The following is a 14925-nucleotide window of genomic DNA, read 5'->3' on the forward strand; positions in this document are numbered from 1 at the left end:
TAAAAAAATTATTCCTTAAGATGTTCTATGTGAACAATCATGCCTTCTGTTGATGAAAGACAGTTTTATTTATTCCTCTTTAATCCGATACCTTTTTTTTTTTCTTGCCTTGTTGCACTGACTGGAACTCCAATACAATGTTGAATTGCAGTAGTGAGAAAGGACATCTTTACCTTACGTTATCTGATCAGAGCTTTGCCATTAGGTATAATGTTAGTTGAAGTTTTTCTGTTGTTTTTGTTTTTTGTTTGTTTGTTTGAGAAAGTGTCCTTCTATTACTAATTTGCTAAGAGTTCTGATTATGATATTTTCAGATTTAACTGCAGCTATTGAGATGACCATATATATTTTTTTAAGCCTGTTAATATGGTGAATCACATTAGCTGATTTTAGGAAGTTAAACAAATCTTGCATTCCGGGGATAAACTCTATTTGTTCAGGATGTATAATTTATTTTATATAAAGATGGATTAATTTTGCTAAAAATTTTTAAAGGATTTTTATATCTGTGTTCATGAGGAGTATTGGTTTACACATTTCTTTTATTATAATATCTTTGTCTTGTTTTTGTATCAGGATAAAGCTGTCCTCATAAAATGAGTTGAAAAGTATTCCCTCCTCTTAAGATTTGGGAAGAATTTATGCAGAGTGTGTATTATTTCTTCCCTAAATATTTGTCAGCATTTACCAGTGAAACCAACTGGGCCTGGATTTATTTTTTTGTGTGTGGGAAGATTTTGACTAAAAAATTTAATTTAAAAAATAGGTATAGAGTTATTCAGATTACCTATCTCTTCTTGAGTGAGCTTTGATAATTTGTGAGCAGCATTTATTTGGGGGCTAATTTGGTCCCAAATTACCCTAAGGCTATGTTAAAAGGTAAAATCGTAAGAAATGATTTTATCTTATTATTTACTATTTCTTAATTTTTATTATTTTTATATTTTGCTTTATGTTTGAAGAATATTTTCATTGGGTATAAAATTCTAGGTCAATAGCTTTTTCTTTCAGCCTTTAAAAATGTTATTCTTTTGTTAACTGGCTTCTAGTTTTTCTTATAAGAAGTCAATGGTGATTCTTGCTGTCTTTTTCCCTTTATAAAATTCATCATTTTTTGCACTACTGTTCAGATTTTCTCTTCATATTTGATTTTCAGGAATTTGATTCTGATATATCTTTGTGTTTATCCTGTTGGAGGTTTGTTGAAATTGTTGGATATGTGGATTGATATTTTTTCATGAAATCTGAAATTTAGAGTTCCTATTTCTTAAAATATTTTTTCTGTCCCATTTTATTTCTCTCTTTCTTCTGGGACTCCCATTATACATATCTTAGGTTACTTGATATTGTCCCACAGATCTCTGAGATTCTACTAATTTTGCCCACTTCCCCCACCCCCACTCCCATACTTCAGTTTCTATTGACCTGCCCTCAAGTTTACTGATCTTTTCTTCTGCAGTGTCTCTTTTGCTGTTAAGCCCATAATTTTTAAAAATTTCTAAGTTCTAGAACCTCCATTAAAAAAATATATATAGTTTCTGTTGAGATTCTCTCTCTCTCTTTCTTTCTCTCTCTCTTTTAAAAATCTTGCTTGCCAATTCCAGTATCTTTGTTACCTCTGGGTCTGTTTCTATTGACTTAGTTTTTCTCCTGAGAATTTCATCACATTTTCCTACTTCATATAGCTAGTAATTTTCGACTGTATGCCAGATATTGTTGAGATTACATTATTGGTCATCTGTATTATTTTGTCTTTAAAGTGTTGCATTTTGTTCTGACAGATAGTTAATTTAGTAGTGGATCAGCTTAATCTTGTTGTGGCTTGGTTTTAAGCATCATTAGAGAGGATGTAAAGTAGCTCTTACTCTAAGGCTAGTGTAGCCTTATTCCTAGGGTGTAGCCTTTCTGGAGTCTCAACAAAATTTTTGAGTATTCAGTAGTGTGTCTCCACTTTGGGTGGTCAGAACTTCAATGTCTGTCAGCACTGTACAACCTTTGGAATCTCCATTTAACTCACAACCTCTTAATAGTTGTTCTGTGTCAGGTCTCACGTAGTCTTGCCCAGTGCATATTCTGCTTAGTATTTGGTTCCAAACTCAAGTGAACTCCATGCCAATTTGGGGACATATTTCTCTGTGTAGCTCCCTCACCTCTGGTATCCTGCCCTGCAAATTCAAGATTCCTCAGCAATCCTGAACTCTGTTCTTTGCCTTTTCCACCCAATGATACTATGGCTCTACATGCCTTAGTTTGGAAATGCTCCTGGGAAGAAATCCCAGGTGAAGGTGGAGCTTACCTTGTATGTTTCCATTCTGTCATGAATCTCAGCCCTGCACTGTCTACAGTCCAAAGCCCATCCAAGGTAAAACTGTTGCTTTACTTATTTTACCCAACTTTGTTGTTATGTATGGCAGCAGGGTTAGTCTGATACCCATTATTCTGACATGGCAAAACTGCTACATCTCTTTTCAATCATGGAAATGTTATTTCTCAGAAGCCACCCCACCCCCATCATACTTACCTTTAAATCTAATTGGCTGGGGTGGTATCACAGGATCATGCCTAAAACAGTCATTGGCAAGGTGGGTGGAATCCCCATGATTAACTTTGACTAAACTGAGCTCCCTCTTGGGCTGGGGAGGTCCCACCTCCCGAAGCACATGCATGCCCAATACTGGACAGAATCAGTTTCCGTTAGCAAGGAGAAGGGGACAATGGGTGTGAAGTGGCCCAACAGTGCTGCCACCCACGGTCCCCCAACTTTCCAGTCTCCAACTCTAGCTTCAGGGAAGTGCAGCTCTGCTCTGGTGTCAATCCCAGATTGTTTGTATCTTTGTTATACTCTTCTGTACTGGGTTGAATGGTGATGTCCACCCAGAACCTGGGAATATGATCTTATTTGGAAGAAGGGTCTTTGCAGATGTAATCAGGTTCAGATGAGGTCATACTGGATTAGGGTGGCCCTAATCCAATGGCTGGTCTTTACAAGCAGAGGGAAGTTTGGACACAGCAACATGCACAGAGGGAAGACCATGGAGGACCCAGAAAAGTAGCCATGTGAAGATGGAGACAGAGACTGGAGTGATGCCTCTATAAGTCGAGGAATGCCAAGGATTGCTGGCAGTCACCAGAGAGGATTCTGGAACAGATTCTCCCTCAGAGCCTCCAGAAGGAACCAACCCTGCTGACACCTTGAACTCAGACTTCTGACCTCCAAACTGTGAGACAATACATTTCTGTTGTTTTAAGCCACCCAGTTTGTAACTAACACATCCTCCAATAGTAGACCATTTTATTGAGCTGGTTTGAGTAGGTTTCTATCCCTTTCAACCAAAGGGAATGTCTTAGCCATAAGGCTCCCCTTTCTCCTTCACGTGACTTTGGAAATTCTACTTCCTCCTGACCACAGTTCACGCACACCCAGTGCCCTCACCAGCCCTCCCTCTCTCTCACTAGTGACCTACTCTTGCCCTTCACATACCCTTCGGTCACATGACCTCCTCTCTGGGCAATGCTGCAGACCCCAGAGGACACCTGTGCCACCTTCTGCCTCCCCCTGTTAGCCCACAGGGAGTAGAGGCTGGTGGGCAGCCCGGGGTCTCCCACAGTTTGACATAGACAGGCGTCTGTTAGGAACGGTTTAGGGAGGGTGGATGATGAAATTGTCTGTGGATCTGAAGCAAGTCAACCAGGTTGAGTCAAGAGAGGCCAAGAGTCCCTGTGCCCCAGGGCCCTTCCCCCACCCCCAGCCTCTGCGTTTGGGGCCGAGGCCCTTCATCTGCCCAAAGCAAACCCAAAGTGAAGGACCTCTGGGACCCAGGATTATGGACACTTACAACTAATGCCAAATAAACAAGACAAAATTATATGTGATTACTTCTAAAGTCATTTACTTGTCCTAGTAATTGACCTGTGCATTCTTTAATCTTTAATGCTCTTTTAAAATTCAGCCTCAGGGAGTCATCACTGTTACTGACGTTTGTCATGGTGAGGACTCTGGAGGCGTGGGGCTTTGGTTAAGACGTCTTCAAAAGAAATAGCCAATTTAGGAAGACATGACACTCACACCCGGGGGTGAAGAGATGCAGGGTGAGGGGCTGTGGATGCCTGTATTTTCCTGGGTTGGATAACAGTGGCAGTGACGATGATGATGGTGATGGTGATGGTGATGGTGGCAATGACTATGACACGAAGATTTATTGGTGGCTCAGCATGTGCTATAAATGATCTCCATACATCCTCTTAACAAACCTTTGCAATAGGTGCTATTATTCAGTAACCTGCATGAAGATACACAGCTCTTAGGTGCTGAATTCAAGCGGGACCTCATTTCTTTGGGATCCTCAAACCCTGCCCCGCTATTCCCCATAGGGTGGCCCACAGCCGCTGCCCTGCAGAGACACCCTCCTAGGACGCCACACCTACAGGTAGCCTTGGACAAGAGAGGTAACTTACCTCTCTAAACTTGGTTTTCTCATCTGCAAAATGGGAGCAATGGTTCCAATTTTATTGTATGTCGTGAGGATTAAATGAGATCCTATAAATGCAGGTGCTTATTATAAGGCAGTTCTCTCTGCTTCTTTCCATGCAAGATGGGAGTAAGAGATTCAAGCAGAGGGCCTAGCTTTTCCTTCTCACCTGAAGATGAAAATGTGGAGAGACACCTTGCTAACTTCCTGTTTTACTCCTTTGAGTGTTGCTAAGCCGGTGTTCTGAATGGGCTAGCTCTGTGCGGGCGTTACAGATTTCCTTTCAGATAGATTTGCAATATTAGTGATATCAGATAAATTGCCTTTGCATCCCTATCTCAGCCTCTCAGCAGCCAGGTGTCATTAGTGCCACCTTATCTTACCCCATCTTATCTTATTACGGTGAGAACATTTAACAGAGATCTACCCTATTGACAAATTTTCAGGTGTACAGAACAGTATTGTTAACTACAATCACAATGTTGTAAGCAGACCTCTAGAACTTTTTCATCTTGCGCAACTGAAATCCTGTACCCCTTGAAGAGCAACTGCCTCCTCTCACCTCCCCCTGGCCCCTGACAACCAGCATCCTACTTCCCGCTTCCATGAATCTGATTGTTTTAGGTCTTTCATCTAAGTAGCACCACGCAGCACTTGTCCTTCTGTGGCTGGATTATTTCACAGAGCATCATGTCCTTCATGATGATGACTCTGCAAGAGTCATCTATGTTGTCCTATTTGGCAGGATTTCACTCATTTTTAAGGCTGAATGATATCCCATTTTATGCATATGCCACATTAATTTATGCATTCGTCGAGCTATTTCTCCAAAGAAGACCTACAGGTGAGAAAAGGTGCTCAGCACCACTAATCATCCGGGAAATGCAAATCAAAACCGCAATGAGATACCACCTCACACCCGTTAGGATGGCTATCATCAAAAAAGCAAACAATAAGCACGTCGGTGAGGATGTGGAGAAACTGGAACCCTTGTGCACGATTGGTGGGAATGTAAAATGGTGCAGCCGCTGTGAAAAACAACGTGGAGATTACTCAAAATATTGAAAATAGAACCACCACATGGTCCAGCATCACCTTTAAAGATGCCCTGTGATCCTTCTCCCTCTCCTCCTGGTTCCAGGTCCCGAAGTCAAGGACAGGTGGAGGCCGAGGGTATTAAGCAAATGAATGGAGCTGATGGACCGTTATTTTGGCTCTGCTATTAAAGCTCAGTCAATTAGGAAAACGAGCATCCGAGCCTCTGGAATTTGGACTCCTCCTCCGCCAAGGTGTGCTTTGAAGAGGGTCAGAGAGGAAAGGTTCCTCCTGAGGATGTCGTGGCCTGAGGGTGGGTGAATCCTGAGTCTCTGGACCCCACCCGGGCCCATACCTGCCCCTCCTCACCCTCGGCATCCAGAGCACGTTGCTTTTCCCATGATCACTGGCTCCCACAGAGCCCACGGAGCAGCTCTTGCCCCAAAGCCCCTGCCATCCTCGCCCACATCCTTTCTCCCTGGTGGATTCCCTCCTAGAGAGTCGGCTCAAACCCCAACACCTGCCTTTCTCTGAGCCTCATGTCTAATGAGGCGCCCAGCTTGTGATTCTTCCTTTGAATTCTCCCTTGAGTTCCTCCCTGCCTTCCTCTCGGCCCTGAGACCATCGCAGGCACTTTCTTGACCAGATTCAGCATCAGCTTCCTTCCTGGTCTCTAACCTGGGATAAGCAGCGCAGGTGTGTCCCTCCCTTTGCTGAAAACACCTGGCAGGTCCTGCATCCTCCTGGAGCTGGCTCCCGCCCAGCCACGCCTTTCCCACCCTTCCCATCATCAGTTTACACTCCATCACTAATAGGACCATGCTGTACCCAGGCCAGACTCCTGCTTTTACTGCTCTTATTTCAGAGATAACACCCGCTCCCCCTGTTTCAAGCAGGGCATCCTCTAGCTTTCAGCTCAATTCCCCCATCCCCGGTGCCGGCTTCAGCGTACATCTCCCACCATCCACATCCCCGCCACCTTCCACGAGAACCAACCCATCCTCCTCCCTGGGCTTCCTCAGGAGCTTGGAGTCCGTTCCACGCTGGCCACTGAATCCTTTTCCTCATTCCCCCCTGGACAGCAAGCTCCTCGAAGGCAGCAGCCCCATCCTACGTTTATCTTGCCTCCCCTTCAGCCCCGAGCCCTGGGCTGCACGAGTACTCAGCACACAATGCACGCCTGCCTAATGAATTGGCTGAATAAATTAATTTGGGGCTCGTTTTCCCGGCTTCCTGCCTGTGTGAGGAAGCCACCTCCTTGACCCATGCGGTCAGGCCCCCGAGGGTGGGACGTGCACCGCCTGGCACATTAAGCCCGGCCCCAGAGCCTATTAAACGGAGGGGGAGGGAGGGCTTGCGGCAGAGACTGGCCCCAGAGACCCCGCAGGGGGTCGGGCTGGTTAAGGAGGTGAGCACGCAGGGGCAGGCTCTGCAGATAGCTGCCCTCGCGCATTCATCACGGCTGCTGCTGGGGGCTCGCCTGCTAGAATGTGTTAATTTGGTAATTACTGAGGAGGGGGGAGGCTGCTCTGTAACCTCTGTCATCATTTTTGAGCTGAAATATGAAATGGAAATGGGCAGAGTGAGACATTCCAGCAAGGGTTTAAGCATAGGTGCCCTTCCTCTCCAGCCGTGATTCCCTCAGCCTGGGATGTGAGCTGTCTCCTCCCGCTCTGTTTCTGCCCAGCGTCACTGTCTTTTCCCCCTAAGAAGGGAGTGGCCCCAACACGGAGAGGGGCCCCAAGTCAAGGTCAAGTTCTGTTTCTTGGAGTGACAGGACTGGAGCCCACACTTCAGGGCAAATATCACAACAGCCAAAAGATTCCAGATCCCCAGGCTTCCAGCCCTGCCTACATCCCCGACAGACTTCCCTAAGGGGCTGGGGGCTCCCCACTCCCCCAGTTGGGGGTCTTCATCCCAAATCCCTGCTCCGACAAAGCTTTCCTTCACCCCCTGCCCCAACCTTTGCCCTTGAGTCTGTCTCTCTCTTCCCCGCCTGCCCCCCACCCCACTGACGGCTAGGTGACAACCAAGACCTCTGGGGTGCTTCGTGGGGACCGTGCTGGGTCTTTGTATGTGGATCTTCAGCGCTCAACAGTGCTGCAAGCAGGTGTGCAGCTTTACAGATCCATGCAGCAAGCAGCTGGGGAGCCCCGCTCTCCCACCTAGATCACCCACGCATGATCTGTTTTCCGACCCGTCAAGCCCTCCATTCACCTTAGCTCTCCTATCTTCTAAACAATCACCTGCCGAGTAGAGAAATGGGTTTTATACCATGTCTTGTAGGGTCGTTGAGAAGATTAAATGAGATACTGTTTGTGAAGCCTGACATGTAATAAATTACTTAATAAATGTGAGTTCCCTTCCCTCCCCACATGCCCCACCCCCTGCATTCCTCAGGGGCCATGTTCCTTGGGGACAGTAAGCACATCTTCTATACTCCGCCCCCAGCAGAGAGACTGGCATGTAGTCGGGACTCAATGCATATCAGGATGATGAAACTCACATTTCTGGTGCTGTCCACCTAGTTCCCGCAATGTCAGCACTTTTCTCCTCCGTTCATCCACCTTTCCATCCATCTACTGATTCATCCAGCAAATTAAACACCTATCGTGTGCTGGACACCATTCTAGGCATAGGTCCGTGTCCTCAGAGAGCTGACACTCCAGATGGGGAGACAGAGACCTGGCTGCATAGTATAATCCCAGGTAGTGATACAGGCGATTGATAAAAATAAAGAAGATGAGGGGATGGAAGTGATTTCCTTCCCTGCAGGCAGGGGAATGTTTCCCATACAGTATTGAGAAAAGTCCTCTCTGAAAAGATGATATTTGGTCTTTTTAAAAGTTAATGATAACTTTTCAGAAAGTACAGAAGAACATAACGTTCTTCCATAACCATCATTCAGAAATCACTCCATTCCCAACACCTTGTCTTTTGTCTTCATATTTAAACATGCAGATTTGTATCTTACTCTTCAAAATTTAACATTACACTGGAATCATTTTGTAGCTATGTTTATGTTTTTCCATTTCCTGTGTATCGATATATAACATGTATTTTTAAAAAATTGGTACCATAAATATATATGCAGTTTTCCCACCTTTACATAGGAGGTGCGTATTATTGTACAAATTCTAGAAAATCAAGATAAGGAAGAAAATAAAAACAACTTCTAATCCTACCATTTAACATATTGGTCTACATTCTTCCCATTTTTCCTCCATCCTTATAAAAGTGGGAAGACGCTAGGCAGAGAGTACATTCAGTTTTTGCACCTGGCTTTTTTGTGATGGTGTTTTAAAGCGGGGAGGCGGTTGGATTCAGGTGGCAGAAGAAGATATCAAAGTCCAGGAGGAGTCATGCAAAGTCCAGGACACAGCATCAGAACCCACACGCTTTGGTCCATTCTCCACGACTGACTGCGCCAAGTCCTTTCATCTCTGAGTCCAGGTTCCTCGTGTGCAAAAGGGAGTCGGAAGCCCTCCCTGGATCACAAGCCTGGAATACACACTGGAGACCAAAGGATGCCTGCCCGCAACCTGCCCTGGACGAACATGCAGAGAGTTCAGTAAAGACCCCGAGCACCAGGGATGGGACGGCAGGAAGCCCCTCCAAGAATACATTGTTAAGTCACACTTTACACTTTCTTCTTTACCCCTCACACCATCCCCTCAATGTTGGCATTACTCTGCCCATTTTACAGATGGGGAAACTGCCTCAGAGAGGTCAGGAAACCTGTAAGTCCAAGAGTCCTAAGCTTGAGAGCAGTAGGGCGGTTCGCACCCACTTGGCCCGAGGCCAGGCTGTAGAAGGTAAACTGGCCCAGCACATCTATGATGTGTGATGGGCAAAGTGCCCAGGGTGTCCTGGAGAACAGAAATTGTGTTTGCGGTAAAACTACTCAAATTAAATTGTGGGAGAGAATCTTGCTAAATGAATCCCAGTGTTTACTTTCTCTGAGTTGACGAAGGCCCACCTGGAAACAGGATTCAGGGCCAACGAGGCATCAGCCAGATGAGGCCCTGGGCTCTGCTCCAGCCCCTGCCCCTTAAACGCCAGCGTGCGGGGCTCTAGTGTGAAGCCCAGACTGTGAAATCCTGATCCAGACAGGGAGGCACTCACCTCTGGACCCGCCTTAGCTCATCTGTTTTTAAAAAATTCTTTAGAAATACTAATTTTATTACTGAAAAAAGTAACACTTGCAGAATCTAAAAATTAAAATAGTGAAAAGAAATATTTGCCTAAGAGTCCCTCTCCCTCTTGCCTCCAGCCCCCCAGAAGGAACTATTGAGACCTGTTTGCGTATCCTTCCAGAAACTCTGTGTACACGTAATCGCATATGTTTGTGTATCTTTATACAATATACACTGCTCTGCATCCTTTCTTTTCAAACAACGTATGTCTGATATCTCTTAAAAGCAGCATATTTGGATCTACCCCAACCTTTTTATTGGCTGCATAGTATTCCACCGCCTGGATGGGCCCTGGTTGATTTACCCAGCCCCACACTGATGGGTATTTTGGCATTTTACAGGGTTTTGCTGTCGCAGATGCTACTGTAATGAATGTTCCTGCACAGGCATCTTCACATACATTGTCCAAATATGTCTATCTGTAGAATAATTCCTGAAAGCAGAACAGAATTCATTATCGCTCTGGAGGTCCTCGCAGATGGAATGGGAGATAAGAAATAGAAAGGAGAGGTACACAAACTAGAAAGCACAAGACAGATCTGTCATTATTTGCAGACAAGAGAATCTTCTACCTTGAATATTCACACAAATTATTAGACCTAATGGGAGGGTTCAGCAATATGACCAGATAGTACCTCATCATGAAAAATCAATTGTCTTCCTATTCTCCAGCAGTAACCATTTAGAAAATGTGATATTAAAAAAAAAGTAGTGGAATTCCGAGCCAAACTGTCCTCTAAGCCAGTGCTTCTCTTTAGACTACATGAGCATCACCTAAAGGGCTTAAAACACGGATTGCTGGGCCCCACCCCCAGTTTCCAATTCAGCAGGTCCAGGGTGGTACCTGGGAATCTGCATTTTGACAAACTCCAGGTGATGCTGGCCTTTGGACCCCACTCTGAGCAGCAAGCTCTGAAGTCACTGTTCCCATTTCCACTGCACCCAGTCACGTGTGAGGGAACACATCCCGCCCCCCACTTCTTCACCAAGGCTGGCTACCATCAAAGTCTGTGCTGTATAGTCAATTGGATGGATGAAAATCTTATTTTATTGTTTCAATTTGCATTTCTTTAATTATGAGTGAGGCTGGCCATCTTCCTACACGTTTGGTCTTGGCCTTAATTTTCATGCCACCAGATGTTAAAGGGCCATCCATGGGTGATAAAGTGTTCACATCACCAGGTGGCAGTGCCATCTCCCATTGAGTCCTGCCCACGCCTCCAGCTATGTGCCCCCCTCTATGGCGAAAAGGAATGTAGAAGGCCCTGCTGGCCAGGGCCCTGCCTCCAGCCCGGCGCCCTGTGATTCACAGCCCTCACGAGAGCACTTTCCAACACTGAACCATCTCTTTGGTGGCAAGAGCAAAGAATGTGAATCAAGAAAACTTAGTATCTCAGACCACAATGTCTTCACTGAAAATGCAAAGTGATGCCAGAGAGGCAAGTCAGTGGAATTGCAGCAACGCCAGCATCTTAACCAAGGGCTTGATTGCATATTTAAAGCAATGCTCTGACACTCAAGAAATAGTAAGATGGATCGTAGGAAGCTGGCGAGCCGCCCTGTGTGAGGTGGGGGTCTTCATGCCATTCCAATCGTGCAATTTTAGCACTGCGTCCTGGCATGTTTGTTAATAAAGACACAGAGCTGAGGAAACACATCAGGTTTTTGTTTCAGCCCATTGTCTATCTCCAGAGAAATGTTATTGGAATCATATTCCATTTTCAGGTCCGATGAAGCTGCAGTAATATAAGCATTTTATGCAAATGTGTTATAGTGGAGAGGAGAGCATGTCATGTACCATAAATCTTAAGGTAACAGAGCCCTTGTTACTTCTCAGCTTTAACACATCCTGATAGGAGGCAATTATTTTGGACCAACAAACTGCCTTTCATGGAAGTTTGTCTCTGCTTGAAGCTAGAGCCTGTTTACTAGTACAGATTTATGGGGTGTGATGACAGGCAAGCCCAGGTGGCCGTGAGCAAGGCCACGGAAGGAGAGGAAGGCTCACCCACTCACCACGCACGCACCCATCCGTCTGTCCTCCTGGGCGGCAGCATCCTGTCGTGGGCACGAAGGTGGGCTCTGAACTAAGGTTCTGGGGTTAGAGCGACTGAGGTAGAGACTTTGCTCTGCCTTTTACCACCTGGATGGCCTTGGACAGCTTTCTTCACCTTTCTCAGCTCCATTTTCCTCATCAGCAAAACAGAGATGATGATGGTCATTGGGGGGGGCGTCAAGTGGGGCAATGCACATGAGATGCTCAGGGCAGGCCTGGCATTACACACGGTCAGGATGTTTGCCGTTATAACATTTGTCCATTTGACAACAATGCCATCAAGTGCTTATTCCTTAGACAGCCTTGTGGGAAGAACCAACGGAGTGTGAGTGTGTGTGTGTGTGAGTGTGTGTGTGTGTGTGTGAGTGTGAGTGTGTGTATGTGTGTGAGTGTGTGTGAGTGTGTGTATGTGTGTGTGTGAGTGTGAGTGTGTGTATGTGTGTGAGTGTGTGTATGTGTGTGTGAGTGTGTGTGTGAGTGTGTGTATGTGTGTGTGTGAGTGTGAGTGTGTGTGTGTGTATGTGTATGTGTGTGTGTGTGTGTGCGTGTGCACGTGCGTGCGTGCTGGGCTGGCTGGGGACGCCCTGCAGCTTGGTGAGGACTCCGCAGCCTCGAGGGCTGGGTCCCTCACTGTTGGCACGTGTATGGCCCTTGCCATACATTGTCCACAAATCACCTGCAAAGATTTGTTACCAGGCCGGTCACTCTCCCAGTCCCCTCTGTTCCACACCACGACCATCCTTTATTTGGAAAGCTGTGCTGACAGAGCGAAAAACTGAAAGATCGTCTGCCGTTGGGACTGTCATGTGTCCGCAGCTGGGCAACGGTCCCCCTTCCGCTGCTGCCTCAGCTCACCTGGTCCTGGGACCGAGGGGGCTGTCCTCTTGGCACTGTGCAGCCCACCTGGAGATATCTATTGACCACCTGGTATGTGAAGGACACAGTGTTAGTGCAGGGATGACTCACAGGTTGACAAGACCAGCCTCTTCCTGATGGGAGGGGTGTCCCAGGTGACCGTGACACCTCAGGGTGTGCAGCACGCGGGGGTGTGGGGGTGGGGCGGTCAGGAGGGAGCGGTGCTTCCAGCTGGGAAATCGGGGAGCTGCCTGGGCAGTGGTTCCGGAGCAGCCTTCAAGGACACGGTGGTCTGACTACCCCGGAGGCACAGAGCTGCCCAGCGCTCTGCGGAGCCTGTCCCGTCCTGACTTCCTTCTGTGTCCTTCTCCTGCCCCACAGCCGAATCTGAGAACCCCTTCGTGTGTTCCAGGATGGAGGAGAGAAGGATGAGAGCAGAGAGGGGGTCTGCCCTCCCTCACTGGCGTCACCCAAACCATCCTTTACCTTTCCTCCACATCCCTTCTGCTGTCTCGGGTCTTCTTGAATTAAAAAAAGAAAAAAAGAGAAAATCCTGAGTGCTCAGGCTGAGACATGTAGAAGGCAAGGAGAGTATGAAAGAGGCTATAGTCGGGGGAGGGGTTAACTTAGAAAAGTGTTTTTCAAACTTCTTAAACCTCGATTCATAGTAGGAAATAGATTTTGAAAAGCAATCCAGACTCCATAAAAATGTCTATGAACCCCCAAAAAAATCTTTCAGGAAATATGACCCTTTCTATGTGGGAGACACACTGAGAGTTTCTAGTTCATGTTTTAAAACTCTGCCTGCAGCCCGTGGCTCCCGTGGGGAAGTGGGAGCATTGCCGGCAGTCACGTGGGCAGGATCCAGATGGGGGCCTCTTGGCGGTCACGGGGGCAGAACCCAGGTGGGAGCAGAGTGGGAGGTCACGTGGGCAGGGTCCAGGATGGAGCACAGTGCAGGTCACATGGGCAGAACACAGGTGGGAGAATAAGGGAGGTCACGTGGGCAGAACACAGGTGGGAGAATAAGGGAGGTCACGTGGGCAGAACACAGGTGGGAGAATAAGGGAGGTCACGGGGGCAGAACCCAGGTGGGAGCAGAGTGGGAGGTCACGTGGGCAGAGTCCAGGATGGAGCACAGTGCAGGTCACATGGGCAGAACACAGGTGGGAGAATAAGGGAGGTCACGTGGGCAGAACACAGGTGGGAGAATAAGGGAGGTCACGTGGGCAGAACACAGGTGGGAGAATAAGGGAGGTCACGTGGGCAGAACACAGGTGGGAGAATAAGGGAGGTCACGTGGGCAGAACACAGGTGGGAGAATAAGGGAGGTCACGTGGGCAGAACACAGGTGGGAGAATAAGGGAGGTCACGTGGGCAGAACACAGGTGGGGAGGCCCCAGTGGGAGGTCATGTGGGCAGAACCCAGGTTGGAGGGGTGCCCAGCAAGAGGTCACGTGGGCAGCGTCCAGGCTGGGACCCAGTGGGAGGTCACACGCAAAGGCCTGTTAACACGTGGACGTACAGTGTCACTTGTGCAAGCTGAATCCACTTCCAGTTCCTTCTCCCACTCCTAGACCCTCCCAGGCATTTCCTGCCCTTAGCCACCTCTTAGGTGGACCTTTGGTGATGGAACTTCAGGGCCAAGGGTCTCTGGAGCCCCTGGGAGGTGGCTTCTCTAACTCTGTTAGAGCCAGCCCAGCAGGGCGGGAAGTGTGTCCTGTGGTCAGTGTGTCTGCCCGGTGAGTGCATCCAGGCCAGGCCCACCAGCTCCCGGCCCTCCTCTCGGCTTAGAGGCAGGAGGGGCCCCCTCCTCTCACCGACCCAAATTTGGGTAGCTCAGAGGACCATGGTGCCAGCCCAAGGGGCTCCTCACTCTACTAGCCCCTGTTTTGCTTCTCTTCCGGAGTTCTGACAATTTGGAAGCTTTTTTTTTTTTTAATTGGGGTAAAAATCACATGACATAAAATTAACCATTTTAAAGGGAACAGTTAGTGGCATTTAGTACCTTCACAATGATGTGCAGCTGTCACCTCTATCTAGTTCCAGGATGCTGTCATCACCCCCCAAAGAAACCTCACACCCATTAGCAATCACTCCCCATTCTCCCCTCTTCCTAGCCCCCAGAAACCACGAATCTACTTCCTTATTTCTATGGATTCTCCTATTCTGGGACATTTTATATAAATGGAATCATACAATATTTGTGTTTTTGTGTCTGGCTTTTTTCACTCAGCATAATGTCCTCAAGCCTCATCAGTATCATAGCCTGGGTCAGTACTTCACTCCTTTTTATGGCTGAATAAGATTCCAT

General features: G+C 47.2%; 1 long non-coding RNA gene across 1 annotated transcript; it reads right to left on the reverse strand.

Moving 5' to 3' along the window:
* Positions 1-1317: 1317 nt before the first annotated feature.
* On the reverse strand, positions 1318-14686 carry LOC118886380. The gene is made up of 3 exons (XR_005017722.1): positions 14601-14686; positions 13379-13381; positions 1318-1330 (listed from the first exon to the last, which is right to left on the reverse strand). It is a non-coding gene; the product is annotated as an uncharacterized LOC118886380 (long non-coding RNA).
* Positions 14687-14925: the final 239 nt, after the last annotated feature.

The sequence above is a fragment of the Balaenoptera musculus genome, chromosome 20 (genome assembly GCF_009873245.2).
Source record: "Balaenoptera musculus isolate JJ_BM4_2016_0621 chromosome 20, mBalMus1.pri.v3, whole genome shotgun sequence".
Taxonomy (NCBI): domain Eukaryota; kingdom Metazoa; phylum Chordata; class Mammalia; order Artiodactyla; family Balaenopteridae; genus Balaenoptera; species Balaenoptera musculus.